Source organism: Ailuropoda melanoleuca, chromosome 8 (assembly GCF_002007445.2).
Source record: "Ailuropoda melanoleuca isolate Jingjing chromosome 8, ASM200744v2, whole genome shotgun sequence".
Taxonomy (NCBI): Eukaryota; Metazoa; Chordata; class Mammalia; order Carnivora; family Ursidae; genus Ailuropoda; species Ailuropoda melanoleuca.
Window position 1 is genome coordinate 54,147,743 of NC_048225.1, and position 17,612 is coordinate 54,165,354.

The following is a 17,612-nucleotide window of genomic DNA, read 5'->3' on the forward strand; positions in this document are numbered from 1 at the left end:
GTGGTATACTAATAAATGTTTAACAATCAAACTTAAAAGCCCTGATTTGTAGTGGTTGACAACGTCTGTGGTGTATATACTCCCATCATGGCAGATTTCAAGCTCCTTATATTGATGTCATTAAACACAGAGTTAGATACAGACTCGCAATATCACACCATTACTTCCACAATATATGTAAACAAATAACCTCAAGGGCACATATGGCAGTAAAATGTAGTAAAATAATTAGGAAGTGATGATATTTGAATATTTGTTGTCTTTGTTTTTAATATGATTTAATTGTAAATTTATATAATTTAATTTTAACAACAGCTCTTGTGAAAAATTAATAAAAGGAAACCTAGTTTGGAATAGACTTGGGAGGTCAGCAGGGGGAGCTCTCAAGCCCTACCATCCCTGGTCAATTGCAGACCCAACAGGGCATGTTCAGTGCCTGGGGCATTAGCAATGTAAAATTAACCCATCTTCTTATTCCAGGCATCTGTAACGTTTTCCCTATTTGAAATGTAACTGGCAAATCTCCAAAAGGGAAAAGTACCACCATTTCTACCTCTACCTTAATCCTGCTTCTTAAAAAAAAAAAAAAAAAGACAATTCAGTCCTTGTTCCTTAAAGATGCAGCTTCACATCAATGTCAAAAACAAGAACAGTTCCCCAGGAATCAGAAAATTCAATCAAAGTATTTCCTAAGCAACTGAGGCCAGCCAAAACTTGGGGATGGTAGCGTCAGCTGATACCAGAAGTGGGAGCCATAAGATCAAGATTCTTCAGCCTTCGTGTTTCAAAAGATGTTGATGTTAGAAATAGAAGACTGACCCTCCTATTTCCTCCTTTTCATCCCCACTTCATCCCAGAAATGGCTGGCATCAGAAAATCTAATGATTGCGACAGGGCATGGGATGGGAAATCTAGACTGGACCTAATATTGGGGAGAAAATGAGGAGTGGTCAACCTATATGCAGCCAGGACCCCCAGACTGACAGTAGGGGAAAGAGGCCAGGCCTCTGACCAGGAAAGGGGGCCTGTGGGAGCAGCCCAGGAGCCCCACCAGCTAGCTGGGCTACAGGGCTGCCACAAGTCTCTGGGGGATAGCATTTCAGGCAGGAGAACAAGTCAGAAGGAATACAAGATTAAGAATCATGATTTAGGGTCCACATAACTGTCCACAGGTCATTCCAGAGTCCTAGTGACCCAGAACTTATTAACACCAAGGTATTTAGCATTAGATCATTCATACATTCATTCATCAAATATTATTCAAGGCCTCCTGTCTATCAGGCCCTGTGTGACTATTGGAAACACAGCATGGTTTTCATCTCTGAGAGTTAAGTCTGTGGGGAGTAAACAGCTGCCCTGTGAGGGAAGCATAGGTTGCCATGGAAACCTGGCAAAGGCAACTAACTCAACCTGGGGATCAGAAGAAATGTGGGGAAAACTGGATTAGGTATCCAGGACTAGATGGCATGTATCGTTTCACTTTAGCTGAAATATATAAGAAATGAAATCAGAGTGCTCTCATTGTTACAGCTTCTAACGTGCACAACAAGCTGATATAGAAAGAGCTATTTTATAAGAACATGTGTACCTTGTGCAGACTGTCTTGTGGAATGTACAGCTATCAAGGCCAGGACACATCAACCCTCTTGACAGATGGGGAGGCAAGAGCCCAGGGAAGGCTAAAATAACATGCTGTTCTAACACACCTTATCAGTTCTATAAAAATCAATGTAAAACCCCTCAGTTACCAAAACAAAGTGGGTGAGCCAAGAGGGCACTCAGACACTGGTTCCTGTTTCCCACCCACTGCCACCCCACCACACACACCCCCAGCCCACGCTTGCACCTCAGCCTGTGTATTTCTCAGCTCAATCGCCAAGAGGTTCCTTTCACTACCTTTGTTGCCTCAGTCACACAGAAATAGAGCAGGAAGATCCCCCCACCACACTCCCATCTTGCAATTGCTTTGTATATTATTTTCCTTTCCCGATCCCCTTGTGGGCTGGAAGGGTGTTTTGGAGGAGTGTGTGTCCATATTTTCGCAGCAAGCATCTTTGCTGTAAGCATTTTGGCCACATAACTAATTAGCTGAAAGGCAATTTTGCCATAAAAGATAAAATCACGAAAAAGAAAATCACATTCATTAAAAAGGGCATAAGTAAAAATGAATAACAAAATTAAAAAGATATAGGCAAAATATGAAATATTTGAATACATTCAAAATGTATACTGTAGATTCATGGCAGCACTGCATAAATAACTGATTTTAATTTGTAGATTATATCTAAGCATTTGTCTTCAAAGTCTTTCATTCACAGTATTATACTTTTTTTTTTTTTTTAGCGCTTGGTGATTCATCTCACCAGACATCAAAAGTTTTTTGCTAAAATTTCTTCCTTCATTAAGAGAGGTATCAGTTTCCAAAGAGCAGGATGCGTATCTGTAATTGAACTTCATATTTCCATTGCAAAAGCCTTCTACACTGTTGTTTGTTCTTGGCATATTGCCACATGTCCACTGATAGACATTACAAAATTCTACGGGAAATGTGGGTTCAAAACCCTGTGCCACTGTATAGACCATTATGACAGCTAAGATTTATACAATGTAAAAATGGGAGTACTGCATTAATGGAGAAATGAAACCAAATTCAACCAGTGGGTGAAACCAACAAACTGTCAAAGCAAACAATCAACTAGTTACTTTTTTCTTTTGCGGCAATATCGCCTTACAGCCAATTAGTTAAGTGACAAAGACGCTTATGGCAAAATTACCTAAAACCAGAGGGATGATGGTAAAAATGAAGATAATTAGACATTTGTTATGGGAAGTTTTGTCCTAAGACATCATTTCTGAATTATTAAATTGGGGGCCGGAAGAGAGGGTGAGGGAGGCTTGGCATTCAGGGCTAGAAAGAAACATGAACCTTCTCTAGAGACCATTGCTCTCTGGCCCCCAGCACTGCTGGTTGGGAAGACTTCCTGAGGAAATGTCATGTGGCCTCAGGTTTGGTATGGAGTAAAGGAGGGTGCAAAGGCCATTCTAGACACAGTGAAGATAGTAGCTGCTCCCTTTGCCTCATAGTGTTCTCCTGGCATCACTGCTTCTCTCTCCGCGACCATTCTGTTTGGCTTTGGCTTAATCACAGTTTCTGCTTCCTCAGAACTTTAGTTTGAATGCAGCCATAAGTTACCAGGGCTCATCTCCACCACTACCTCCAGCTCTTACTGCATCCTTACAGATGCTCTTGACTATGCCCCATTCTGTAATTCCTAAGTGGTTGAACCTGGTTTGCTCAGCTTATCTCAGGGTTTTGTCTTTTAAATCTCAGGTTATCAGGGCAACCTTCAGTTGGTTAAGCGTCCAACTCTTGATTTGGGCTCAGGTCATGATCTCGGGGTCATGAGATCCAGCCCCACATCGGGCTCCGTGCTGGGTGTGGAGCCTGCTTAAGATTCTCCCTCTGCCCCTCCCCGCCAAAAACAAACAAATAAATAAATAAATCTATCTCAGAGTATTGATATCTTTTTAAGGATACTGAGCAGCCATGGACAGGTTCCTCTTGGACAGGTGCTCCTCTACTCATTCCTCAGTCACTCACTGAATTCCTTCTATGAGCTCACTATATGTATGAGATATAGTGGAATACAAGATGCCCAGATGCAGAGTTAGACTGGGGATCCACAACACCTAGATGGACCTTCAGAGGGGAGTAGATCACCCAGGGACAGAGCTGAAGGCGGAACCCTAGGGAGCATCAGCAGATAAGGGACACCCAAAGAAGAAAAGGCCTAAAAAGGGAACTGAGAGAGAGAGGAGAGGCACTGGGAGGGTTTAATGTGGAAACAAAAGAAATGAGTTTGAAAGAGGGAGTTTCCAACAGTGTCAAATGCTTCCCTGAAATGGTGTTAGGGTAGGGGTTGAGAGGAAGTCATTGGATTCAGCAGTCAGGAGGCCTCTGATGACATGGGTCCCAGAAGCAAGAGGCACAAAAGCCAGATGGCAGTGAGTTCGGAGTGAGAAAAAATAAGAAGAGGAACTAAAATGGAGGGTAAAGACAGCTCTGGCCAATGAACTATGTGGAAATGCAGAAATGGTTGGGAGTGGGGGTGGTCATGAACTTCACAACCTATCTACCCAAGCAACAGGGGTGGGAGGTGGTGGTGGGCATTTGTCTTAGAAAAAGTATGACAGGCATTCTGGGGTCTTTTCCATCTGGACTGTGCTCAGAAGGGATCCCTCAGAAACTTCAGGCCGGAATCTGCAGAAGGAGGGCATACAGCAGATCTTCAGTTCCCACGGAATGGAAATCTCTTAAATCTCTTTCATCCCTGGATTCCCAGCACCCAGAGTGGTCATTGCTGGCACAGGGTGAGCCCTTAGCAAATACGCATTGACTGGTAACGGAATGGCTGAATGAATCAATGGATGGATAAAACTGAATTAAATATTGTTCTGTTCTATAATCCCTTTTGTTGATCTACAGAATATTATTTGTGGAAGGTGTTGTCTACCTCCCCTTCCACCACTCAAACTATTGCATAGTCTGTTATCACGGTGAGCATTGCTGATAAACTAACTGGGGAAATCCAGCTTCCTTCAAAGGCCCAGTGATCAGAAATGAGGCGGGGGTGGGGGTGGGGTGCTTTTATGGACAAAAGTTAGGACCAAGCACAGGTCCTAAACAGGCTTGAGAGTTGCAGAGAATACTGCTGCTGGAGACCCCAAAGGGAGGCTTCATACATTCCTATATATATAAACTTCATACACAGTGTTTTATCTAGTTAATTTTATCTAGTAAATATTCCATGGATTGACTAACTTGAATTATCTTACCTTCCAATATTTTCTCCCAAGACTCTGGAGTAAAAACAAAATTAAGGGGTAAACTTCAGCCAAACAAATTCTCCTCGTTTCCCCTTTCTCTGTCCAGGAGGAGATGGCTCCATCACACCTTTGATTTCTCTGTACCTGTCCAATTTCAGGACATCCTTATCATCGGTCTGTTTTTCTTGTTTTTCTGCTTAGTAAGGAAATTCATGTTCACCTTCATCTTCTCCAACCTCATCTCTATTCCAATCTGTACCATGGTCCATCTTTAACACCAGTTCCAGGATGATAAGAAGAAAGAAAGAAAGAAAGAAAGAAAGAAAGAAAGAAAGAAAGAAAGAAAGAAAGAAAGAAAGATCATCCATTTCTTTCTTTCTTTTTGTTAGAAAGGAGGGACAGAGGGAGAGGGGGAGAGAGAATCCCAAGCAGACTCCACCCCCAGCTCAGAGCCCAACACAGGGCTTGCTTTCACAACCCTGAGATCATGAACTGAGCAGAAATTAAGAGTTGGATGCTTAACTGACTGAACCACCCAGGTGCCCCCAGGATGATGTTTCTAAAACACAGATCTGATGACTTTACCCCCCACCTAAAACAACAACCCAATTTTAGAATGCTTGATCACCCCCAAAATATTCCCGTGTGCCTTCATTCCCCACTGACACAATCAATCTCTGTTCCCATCCCCGACTCCAGGTAACCACTCATCTGTTCTCCATCTTTGTAATTTTGTCTTTTCATATAGATGGAGCCTACAATCTGTAGTTATTTGTGTATGGCCTCTGTTATAGGCTGAATTGTGTCCCCCCCAAACCCAACCATATATTGAAGTCCTCACCCCCAGTGCCTCAGAATGTGATTGTATTTGGAGACATGGTTTTTAAAGAGGTAATAAAGTTAAAATGAGGTCATTTAGGGTGGACCTTAATCCAGTAAGACTGGTATCTGTGTGAGAAGAGTAAATTCAGATAGCATGCACAACTAGAGGAGAAAGTGAATGAACACACAGGCTCAGCAGAACAGCCTCATGGAGGGAGCCATTGTTCAGATAGGTACACTAGAGATGAAAAAGTTAAAATCCCAGATGTTTAGTGACTTTCTCCAAGCTCCAGAAAATAATTGAACATGGGACTCACACTGGGACTTCTTAACCCCCATCTAGTCTAGGATTCCTGATGCACTCCTGGGGGAGAAGGCTGGGTGTGGGGAAGGGCATTCAGTGTCCACATGGTGACAGAGTGCCTCGTGCCTGGTCTCATGATAAAGCTCAAATTGGCTGCAGTTAATGAATGGCCAAATTGAAGTTTTATAAAAACTAATCTGGTAGCATAAAGTGTCACTCATTGGTGGACATTGGTAGTCCCACCCCTTCATTCTCTGGATCCCATGTCTCCCCATGTCTGTTTCTTTTCCATCCTCTTTTCTCAAATCACTTTTTTTCTCATTTTCTTACCTTAGCCCTTGCCCCATTCCTAGAGCTCTGCAACAGCCTCCAATTTCCTTTGGTATCTCCTGCTCCAATCCTTTCTCCTTTCCCCACATCCTTTTCTAGCCACAATTTGGGCTCTGTGCCAGTACATCCCTGATGCTTCCCAGAGGACAGATTCTGTTCATCGATTTTACCCAGGAGCTGGCAAGGTGGCTTCTGGGTATTGGGAAGAAAGACCTCCATGTGCCTCAGACACGCCATAAAACAAGGGGCCCAGGACAAGGCCTTCCAGATCTGACCCTTTCAGAGGGTGGTGCTTAAACCCTAATAAAGGGCTAGGAGGTACGTACCGTCAATAAGCGGCGCATGGCAGAGTCACCGTTCCTTCTCTGATCTGCCATTAGGAGGCGCTGGTGCTCCTTCTCACAGGAAGAATATAGTGACTACAGGATCTCAACAACTAATTGGAAAAACACTATGTGGGTCAATCTTTAAATTGAATTAATTGCCTGAGTTTAAAGAACGGGATTTCACATTAAAAATCAGATTTTAGTTCTTATTTATTAATCCAAGCATCTAGCTGCCATCTTCTGCCAAGGATATGTTGCCGTTGGTCTCTTTCTGTCAAATAAATAAAATCTTTAAAAAAAGAAGAAAAAGAAAGAAAGAAAGAAAAAGAAAGAAAGAAAGAAAGAAAGAAAGAAAGAAAATAAAGAAAAGGAGGAAAAGAACCGAGTTTTTGTGAAAATGAAGTAAACACAGTGTCGTCTATGTTGAAAGAATACGACCTGAAATGCCATCATTAAAATCAAGCAAAATAAGAACTAAGAAGAATATGGAAAAGATGTGAGATGAAAAAGCAACAAAATGGGAGAAAGGACTAAAACAACAGAATTTATTCTTTTTAATGCAGATAAATGTTTCTGCTATAAACTGTAATTAAAAGGGAATAAACTATAAGTGAGTAAAATAGAATAAGGAAAACAGTAGCACTTTACAGAGGCTGTAGGCATTTGAGCTTCTGTCTAATTCAACCTCTTCCCCCAGAATCCTCCCCCTCTTCTATGGATAGGCTAGCTGAGGCCCAGGGACATTAGGTAAACTGTCCAAGGTCACAAAGGTAGGAAGTGGCAAAGCTGGGAATAGAAATCATGTCTTTGGACTTCATATCCCCTGCTTCTTCCATATATCCCACAGCCACAGAGCTTAACAAACATTTGTTGAGTTGATGAAAGGAAGCATAGTATAAAGGGAGGTACTTAAATTGTGATGGGGAGTCCTAGATTCCAGTCCTAGATGTGCCACTGACTGGCTGTGTGGCCTAGGGCAAGTCACTTTCTCTCTTTGGATCTCAATATCCACATGAAAGTATAGAGAAAGCTGAACTTGAAACTTAGAAAGTTAATTGGGAAGTGTGTCACAGTAGCCAACAATAACCCTTTTGTCCTGGGGCTAAGAACTTGGCCCCAAGGGAAAGGAGTAAAAACCTCAAGGTTGTAAAGAATAGAAGTGAACTCTGGCTGATTTGAATAAGAAATAAATTCGTTAGGATGATCTTCTATAGCTCATAGAATCACCAGAAAGCCTGAAGAATTAGGGTCAAAAAATGGGCTAATGGGGCGCCTGGGTGGCGCAGTCATTAAGCGTGTGCCTTCGGCTCAGGGCATGATCCCGGCGTTCTGGGATCAAGCCCCACATCAGGCTCCTCTGCTAGGAGCCTGCTTCTTCCTCTCCCACTCCCCCTGCTTGTGTTCTCTCTCTCGCTGGCTGTCTCTGTCAAATAAATAAATAAAATATTTTTTAAAAAATGGGCTAAAAATGAAAGCATATATCCACACACACACTTGTACACAAATGTTTATAGTAGTATTATTCATTATGGCCGAAAAGTAGAAAAGGCCCAAATGTCTACCAACTGATGACTGAATAAACAAGATCTGGAATACAGTGGAATATTATTCAGTCATAAAAAGGAATGAATCACTAATACAAGATACAGCATAGACGAATGTTGAAAAAATTGTGCTAAATGAAATAAGCCAGTCACAAATGACTATATACTATGTGATTCCATTCATATGAAAGGAACAGGGAAATCGATAGATAGAAAGTGGCTTAGCGGTTGCTCAGGCTGGGGAGGGGGATGGGGAGGGAGAAGCAGGAGGGGTGGGAGTGATACTTAAAGAGCAGGTTTCTTTTTGAGATGATAAAAATATCCTAAAATTTCCCACAGTGATGGTTACATATATCTATGAGTAATCTAGAAAATGAATTATATATTTTACAAGGGTGAATCGTATGGTATGTGAATTATATCTCAATAAAGGTGTTAGAACAATTGGCAGAAACAAAGGGAGTCGGCAGGTACAACCTCATCCCTAATCTATCATGCTACAGAACCAATTCAATACAGACACCACTGCCACCTCTACCCCTGCCCTGAACACTGGACCCAGAGGCCACCATTCGCTTCACTGGCATTGCTGCCCTGAAATCTAGATGTTACTACCACTGCCCCCACTGCTACCAAATTCTCCACCATCCCTGCTTCTTTGCAATACAAGTGCCTTATTCTACGTTCCAGAAGAAGGTACCTGACTGATAGTGTCTAAATCATATATGCATACCTTAGCTGTAAGGGAGGGCTGGAAAGGACATTTCTGGCCTTTTTTACTTCTATAATAGGAGACAAGATCTGCCTCTCTCCAAGACTCCTATGGTGGAGAAATATCCAAAGATAAGAAAGGGGTTTAGAGTTTGGCAAGTGAGCAAACCAACCAACCAAACAACAAACAAAAATTAAAAATCAAGCCTCTATACATATATATAATCCCAGTTAAAATGCAAATATTTCAGATTAACCTGTCCTTCAAATATTCAATCATGTATGCCTGCAGTCACTGTAAGCACTTATTAAGTACCTAAAAACTCTTTTTTTTTAAAGATTTTATTTATTTATTTGACAGAGATAGAGACAGCCAGCGAGAGAGGGAACACAAGCAGGGGGAGTGGGAGAGGAAAAAGCAGGCTCCCAGCGGAGGAGCCTGATGTGGGGCTCGATCCCATAACGCCCTGAGCTGAAGGCAGACGCTTAACCGCTGTGCCACCCAGGTGCCCCCTAAAAACTCTTTTTGCTCGCCCTGTGCTAAGCCATATGGAATCAGAAACAAATAAAACACTGACCTCGCACTCAAGCAGTGAGCAGAAGAAAAAATGGAGTGTTATGGGTCCCAGGCTAAAACTATAAGGAGGAAAACAGGGGCACAAACAAGGGATTGGTCAATTCTCCTTGGTGAAATTCAGAAAGTCTTTGCAGAGGAGAATCTTTGAGGAGAAACTCAAAAGGTGGGTTGGTAAAAAAAAAAAAAGAAAGGAAAAGAAAAGAAAAGAAAAGAAAAGAAAAGAAAAGAAAAAAGAAAAAAAAGAAAAGAAAAGAAAAAAGAAAAAAAAGAAAAGAAAAGAAAAGAAAAAAGTGGGTTGGTGCCTTGCTAAGCAGAAGGAAGGAAATCAGGGCATGGACCAGCCAAGTGCATTAGGGGAAACCACGGGCAACACTACGGTGAAGGCTTGCGTGTGAGATCGCGGAGCAACAGAGGGGATGGACAGGTCCCCAGGGGCCAGATCATACGGGGCCACAAAGTTCAGACCAGTATGGACTTCCCTCTTTTCCACAGAGCTATTGAAGGATATTTTATTTCAATACATTATTTGATGCTGTATAGAGGATGATCTGGAGGAGAGAGTGTTGCAAAGAGCTCAGTGAGCAGGCAGGCAGCTGCCATAGTCTAGATGTTCAATGACAGAAGAGAACTAGGGTGGTAGCAATGGCAATGGGGAGGGACAGAGATGGATACAATCAAGGAGAGGTTGAGTAGACCTTGTCAGAACTGCTTAAGTGAGAACAACCCAACTGACAACCCAACCGTCCCATGTATACACTCACTCAACCCCCAACATGTACCGATGTGTAAGTGCTGGGGGTGCAGCAATGGCTCCCGATTTCGAAGGGCCCTGTCTAGAGAGAACAGGCATCTCAATAGACAGTTTAAAGAGCACAGTGGCTGCTGGGAGACTGCTGGATAGAAGATGCCGTGGGGGTATTGTGACTAGGGAGTTCAAGGAGGACTTCACCTAGACTTGAGACCTTTTTTTAAAAGATCAAGAGGAGTTAGCCAAAAAGAAAAATCTGGGAAAGAGGCATTGCAGATGGAGAGAAGAGCATGTATGGGGCAATGAAAAGGTGCCTTGCAGATCTCCAACTATAGGAGTGTAATAGACCGAGGGCCCCAGACACTGGTCTGTAAAGTCCACCAACCCATTTGTGCTGACACCACACCTCCTTTGAGTGGCTACCAGCCAAGGACTGTGTGCATCAGGGAGACTAAAAAGACATATTCCTGAGGGACATGGACCCCTCTGACAGCCAACTCTGGCTTCATGACAGCCCAAACTTCTTTATAGACTGCACAGTGGTCTAGGACCCTTTCCACCCAACCTTCCCTCCCCTTCTGCTTACTTAGGATCGGACTTGCATGGAAGATTTATGGTTCAACCAGCCTCTCTCTTCTCATTTTTCCCCCCACATGTTTTCATATGAGTAAAATCCTTGCATGTTTAATCCCCTCTCAGGTCGGCTTTTGGAAGACCTGGATTAACACACCTGTGTAAAAGCATACATTCTTTAAGAACTCTGGATTTCACTCTGGATGAATTCACAACAGCTGGGATACCTTTAGTAAGGTCTATTGAGACAAAATAAAATTTGAAGTTTGGAGGTGGTTGGCCTAGAAGTGTGGAGAAAGTGGAGAAGGGACAGGATAACAAGTGGTTTTAGTTGTTTTGGAGAGGTCCCTATCTCATGAGATAGACAGAGCCAGCTTCCCATTATAGAAGCTGAAAATGCCAGACTCGCTTTCCCAGCGAGGCCCTGCAACTAAGGCATGGCACATGACCTAAGCCCTGCCAGTCAGATGGACCTGCCTTAGGCTGACCCGGAACTGGAAGCTAGTGAGGCAAAGAAGCAGGGGTGTGCGGAATCACTGGGAGCCACGGCTGGCAGCAGAGGCAGCAGCTATAGTGGTAGAGTCCAGGGTCTGGCATTGGTCATCTTGATGGTGCAGGCAGTGGAACCCACTCCCTAGAGCAGTGGCTGTCATGTGCTCACTGGGCCAGGTCTACGTAGTGAATCTGGGAGTTGACCCTGAGGTGAAAGCTTCTCTGGCCCTCCAGGAGATCCTGTGAGCTACCTAATATCCCTTCAACAGTTCCTTTTCCGGTTTTTTGGTTTTGTTTTAAAGATTTCTTTATGTTATTTTAGAGCACGTGTGTGTGAAGTGAGGGGAGGGGCAGAGGAAGAGGGAGAGAGAGAATTTCAAGCAGACTCCCCATGAGCGGGGAGCCCAACACATGGCTCAATCTCAGGACCCTGAGATCATGACCAGAGCCGAAATCAAGAGTCAGACGCTGAACCAACTGATCTACCCAGATGCCCTCCCTTTTTTGTTTAAATAAGCCAGAATGTAGTTCCTGTTTATAGCAAGAATCCTTCCTGATAAAGGTAAGGAGAAATAGGAGCTATCAGCAGCCTCCATGGATGAGGATGGAGAAGGGTAGTAGGACAGTGTGATATGATGTGAAAATCCTTAAGCTCTGCAGCCGAAGGACTTAATTTGTATCCTAGCCCTTCCCCTACATATCGGTTAGCTCAGGCTGCTGTAACAAAATACTGTAGACTAGCTGGTTTAAACAAACATTGATTTCTCACAGTTTTAGAAGCTGAGAGGTCCAGTGAGATCCTCTTTCTGGTTTGCAGATTGCCACCTTCTTACATGACACAGACAGAGAGAGAGCTCCAGTCCTTTCTTATAAGGGTACTAATCCTTTATGAGAAGCTCCACCTTTATGACCTCATCTAAACCTATTTACCTCCCAAAAGGCTCCACCTCCAAATGCCATCACAATGGGGATTAGGACTTCAACCTATGAATTTGGAGGGATATATTCAGTCCATAGCAACCTATTAGCCAAGTGACCTTGAGTAAGTCATTTATCTTTCTGAGCTTCAGTTATCTTACCTGTAAAATGGGGATATTGGATTTTACCTCCCTCGTTCGGATGTTGTAACGATTATCTGAGAAAATAGGTATGAAAATGCTTTGTAAATAGAGAATGAGCTTTATGAATGTTTGTAATTTGTCTTAACAGTGCTTAACACAAGGAGTGGCAAACAGAAGGTGCTCTTTAAATGTCTGAAGTAAGGGGGTGCCTGGGTGGCTAAGTCAGTTAAGCATCTGACTATTGATTTCAGCTCAGGTCATGATCTTAAGGCCCTGGGATTGAGCCCCTGCCTTGAGCCCCACCTAGGGCTCCCAGCCCTGTGGGGAGTCTCCTTGAGGATTCTCTTCTTCTCCCTGCGCCCCCCCCCACTCACATGCTCTCCAGTGTGCTCTCTCTAAAATAAATAAATAAAACTTTAAAAAGGATGTTTGAGGTAAGAGAAAAGGATAAAAATTATTGTAGGAGCAGTTACAGTGTGCCAGCCACTCTGATAAATACCTCATCAGCAGTATCTTCCCTATAGCCCAAGGTGACCAGCCTTCCTGCTTTGCCTGGGTGCGACTCTACAGGTTTAGTACTGCAAGACCCCCACGGGAACCCCCTGAGACATAGGTTTGAGTATCATGCCCATTTTGCACATTAGGAAACTGAGGCTGAGCAAGACTCCGCAACAGGCCCCAAATCACATTGAGTAAATGGCAAAGTCAAAATTTGAACCCAGATCTGTCCAGAAGGAAACATGGGAGGAGAAGGGTCTTCAAAGCAGATCAAAACCATGCTCTTTGGCAGCATGGGTCCATCTCAAGCCCAGTTTGGTCTTAGGGGCCGGTGTTGGGAGATTGCCCAGAGAAGGCTCAAAGCTGGCCCAGCCCCAGGTCACCTGTTCCTCCAGGGCAGTCCCTGGCAGGTCTTTGCTTTGTTTTTTATTTCATAGGAACTCTCCTGTTTCTATAGGGTAATTAAGCCCTCATGCCTTATCCTGTTTATATTTTGCCTTTGTGTTTTGTTTTGCTTGTGAGTGGAAGAACAATCGACCTTGCTAGTCCAAACCGCTTGACCCCTTAAAGCAGGTGTTTTTGCGTCTTGAGCAATAGCATTACTGTAAATACTGACATGGAGGTGGGGATTTCTGTGCCCAGCCAGGGTCAGAAGCAAAGTATTTCTCAGATGCTGATGGGTAAATTTTGCTTGGGGTGCAGAGGAAGGGTGGCCAGGAGGGAAAGAAAGCCTGGTTAATCTCAGGATTGTACTTCCTTTCTGCTCAGATATGTCTGTAGTTGCCCCATTTTACTTCCCATCAGCTCATCCTAGGCTGTGTCTTTGGATCTAGAGTCGGGAGGCTGGCACAAGGCCCCCAGCTCTGCCACCAGTGAAGTGTGTGACCTAGACCACCTCTTCCCTGTCTGAGCTTCAGTCTTCTCATCTGTCAAATGAGGGAATCAGATTAGCAGATTAGGTGTTTCTCGAGGGTTCCTTGTGATATTGACACTCTAGGACACTGTAATGATACACATAATTGAACTGCTTCTGAAGACAGGCGCTGGACTGGTGGTGTGTGTGTGTGTGTGCGTGTGTGTGATGTGAACATGTATGCATATGTGTGCATTAGAGTTGGAGTGTGAGTGAAGATGTGTGACTATGTGAATGTGCGTTGTGGGTTGTTCTCAAAAAACATATACTAGGGCTTGCTTGAAATTCTAGCTCTGGTCAAAGCCCTTCATCCCACCCCCACCTAACTCTCCTGAATTGCTTTTCCAGACTCAGCTCTCCCACATCATGGAAGTAAAAGCATGTCTTCTGGTAGACAGCACCATGGACCAGAGTGAGCACTAACTGTGGAGTCAGACTTGGGTTTGAATCCTGACTCCACCTTGTACCTGGTACGTAGCCTTCAGCAAATTATTTACCTGAGCTTAAATTTCATCGATGGTAACAAGGAGCGAACAGTCCCTAGCTCAGCACAGTTAGAGGCTGGAATGACACAAGTATGTCAAGTACCTGGCTTAGAACCTAACACATGGGACACTCTCAATCAGGACCTGTTGTACAATTTGCGGGGCCCAGTGCAAAATAAAAATGTGGGCTTCTTGTTCAGAATTATCAAGAATTTGAAGACAGCAATAGCAGAGCGTTAAACCAAGCATGAGACCCTTTGAAGCACAGGCCCTGGGCACCTACAAAGGTCGTAATGTTAACTTTCTCCCAGGCAGGTTAGCTAAGCTTTTGGGAGAAGAGTGATGGATAGAAGGTGATGTCACAGGTAAGTATCCCAAATAACTCGGCAAGCAAAAATTGAGGCTTGGAAATCTCTTCTGTCCCCACCCCCTCCCTGAAACTACTCTGGCCATGGGAAGGCATAGATGAAGGTCAGAGCAGGTGACTCACTTGCTTCCTTAACCACCGAGAATATTTTCCCACTCTGTGAATTCAGCCTCCCTCCCTCCCAGACACAGAGACTTAGCTTAGGATAAGACATCATGCATCCTTTCCCAGAGAGTCAATCTTCATTTCTTATACCTCTTTTACGTCATGTAAGTCCTTCTGGATCCTCTGGAAAGGAACTGAGGGCCTGGGGCCCAATGACAAGGAAGGAGTTTCTGAGGGAGGTCACCGTCTGCTGGGCAGAAAAGATCCTCTACCAGGGTATTGCTGAACACTTGGAAGCTGGGAAGTCAGCCAGCGTTTCATCTTTTGTTTTTTCCTCCTGGGGCTTCCTGTCCCAGAGGTGGATGGAAAGGGGCCATGGGGGACTTCCTGATCACTACAAATAAACCTTTCCGTTGTCGTTGGTCAGGCAGCACTTCCAGTCCAGACAGACCAGATTAATGGGCAGTAGCAGAAAGGGACAGCAATGCTGCCTTCAGAGGAGGCTCAGCCCTAGTTCCATCAAAGGTCCCAGCAAGGGGAGGCTATGCTCTGCTGGGGTGGAAAAGGTGGTCATGTGGGAAGCCAGGACTGACTGCCCATCTGGAGTTGGGGGGGGGTAAATGGAAAGTGGGTGGGGAGACACATCAGAGAATGTGAGGGCTGGAAAGGCCCCTAGAGGCTATCTAGTTTGTTCTCTGCTGTCTCCCAGTGCCCAGAACAGTTCCAGGCACATAGTAGAGGCTCAATGATCATTGATTGAATAAATGTGTGAATCTAGTCCAACATCTTCATTTCAATGACCCAGGGAAGCAAAGGCCCAAAATGGAAAAGAAAGTTCCCCAACGACAGAGTAAGTCAGACTAGAGCTCAGAGTTCCTGAATCCCAAACCAATGGTCTTCCTCCTGAATAGCCATCAGTGCATGGGGCGAGGGGTATATTCTCTCCTTCCTTAGGCCAAGGGAGATAGGAGACTTCCAGAAAACCACACAGAGAGCTTGACATGTGAGTCTGGAGTTTGGGGATCAGAAGACATAATTTGACACATGCTTGAGGAACTTAGTGATGAGAGACCAAATGAAACTTGTAGGACAGGAGTGCCTGGGTGACTCAGTTGGTTAAGCATCTCTCTTCAGCTCAGGTCAGGATCCCAAGGTCCTGGGATCGAGCCCTGCATTGGGCTCCCTACTTGATGGAGAGTCTGCTTCTCCCTCTCCCTCTGCTCCTCCCTACCCCACTCATTCTCTTTCAAATAAATATCTTGAAAAAAGAAAGAAAGAAAGAAAGAAAGAAAGAAAGAAAGAAAGAAAGAAAGAAAGAAAGAAAGAAAGAAATTTATAGGACAAGGAGAGAGATGGTTGTGCTGGGAGCAAACTGTGCTCCCACTGGCCATGGGGGAAAGACAGGTGTGTCCTAGGGACTGATGTGGACTTAGAAGAAGGGAGTTGATTGGGATCTTCTTAAGAGCAACCTGCCTTCAAAAAATCACACGGAGGGCACTGTGATCCCAATAAAGAGGATGGACTGCTAGGAACTCAGGAGCTAACCTAGAGGAAAGGTCTTGCCTTGTCAAGGGAAGTCCAGGTAGAGGCTCTAGGGGAGGATATCCAAAAGATCTGCTAAAGCCTTCCAAACAGAAAGAATTGGTTTGGGACATCTGATCCACCGTCATACTGCATTGATGCCCTGTGTTCCTCATCGACTCCCTTTCTTGGAGCCAGAGATGGATATACCTTGAAACTAACAAAGCTTGTGTTTCAGGGCCCCTCCATTGCATGGGCTCCTTTAGGCCCCTTTATAATTTTGGATTCTTTTTCTTAAAGAGTGTATTCCTTTTCTTTTGATGTGTAACAAATCACTGCCGATGTAGCAACTTAAAGCAACACAGATTTATTATCTCAGTTTCCCTATGCTGGAAGTCTGCACATGGCATGATTCAATTCTCTGTTCAGGATCTCACCAGGCTAAATTCAAGGTGTTGGTCAGGTCTGGGGCTCAGGGTCCTCTTTCAAGCTCTGATTATTGGTAGAATTCAGTTGCTTGTGATTGTAAGACTGAGGTCCCCATTTTCCTGCTGACAATCAACTGGAGACCACTCTGAGCTCCTAGAAGCCATTCCCAACACTTTGCCATGTGGCCCCTTGTTATGTACTGTTTGTGTCTCCCTCCCCTCCCTGCAAATTCGTACGTTGAAGTCCTAACCTCCAATGTGAGTAATATTTGGAAATGGGGCCTCTGGAAGATAAAATTAAGCTTAAGTAAGGTCATAAGGGTGGGACCCTAATCCAATAGGATTAGTGTCCTTACAAGAAGAGACAACAGAGCACACTCTCTCTTTCTTTCCATGCACGTGCCCTGAGGGATGGCCATGTGAACACACAGAGAGGAAGTGGCCATCTGCAAGCTATGAAGAGAGTTCTTACCAGAAGCTAACCATGCCGGAACCTTGATCTCAGACTTCCAGCCTCCAGATCAGCGAGGAAATAAATTTCTGTTGCTTAAACCCCCCCAGTTTGTGGTATTTTGTCATGGCAGCCTGAGCTGCCTAATATACCCTTTATGCAGTTTACAACACAAATGCTTGTTTTCTTCCAAACCAAACAGAGCGCATCATTCTAATTTTGTCTTCTTTTTGATATTTGAAAGCACTTGGAGAACTCTCATTACCTGAGGACCAAAACAAACAAACAAACAAAAAATCTGATGGGCTCTGTCCGAGATTTCATTTAGTAGTAAGGAAAGACCTATTCAGTAAGCTGAACTTTAGAAAAACTTGGTGAGAAAAAATAAGGTCTTCTGTCTGCAAAACTAAGCACTATGAACTCACTTTGTTCAACAAACTAGTTACACTAACATTATGACAGAGGAGACATAAATATAATGAAACAAATACATAGCACAACAACAACAACACAAACATATAATAGTTCA

The 17,612-nt window shown here is 43.9% G+C and overlaps 1 long non-coding RNA gene across 1 annotated transcript; it reads left to right on the plus strand.

The window, feature by feature from the left end:
* The first annotated feature begins 14,174 nt into the window (after positions 1–14,174).
* Positions 14,175–17,071, plus strand: LOC109489007. The gene is made up of 3 exons (XR_002141933.1): positions 14,175–14,196; positions 14,523–14,576; positions 17,042–17,071. It is a non-coding gene; the product is annotated as an uncharacterized LOC109489007 (long non-coding RNA).
* Positions 17,072–17,612: the final 541 nt, after the last annotated feature.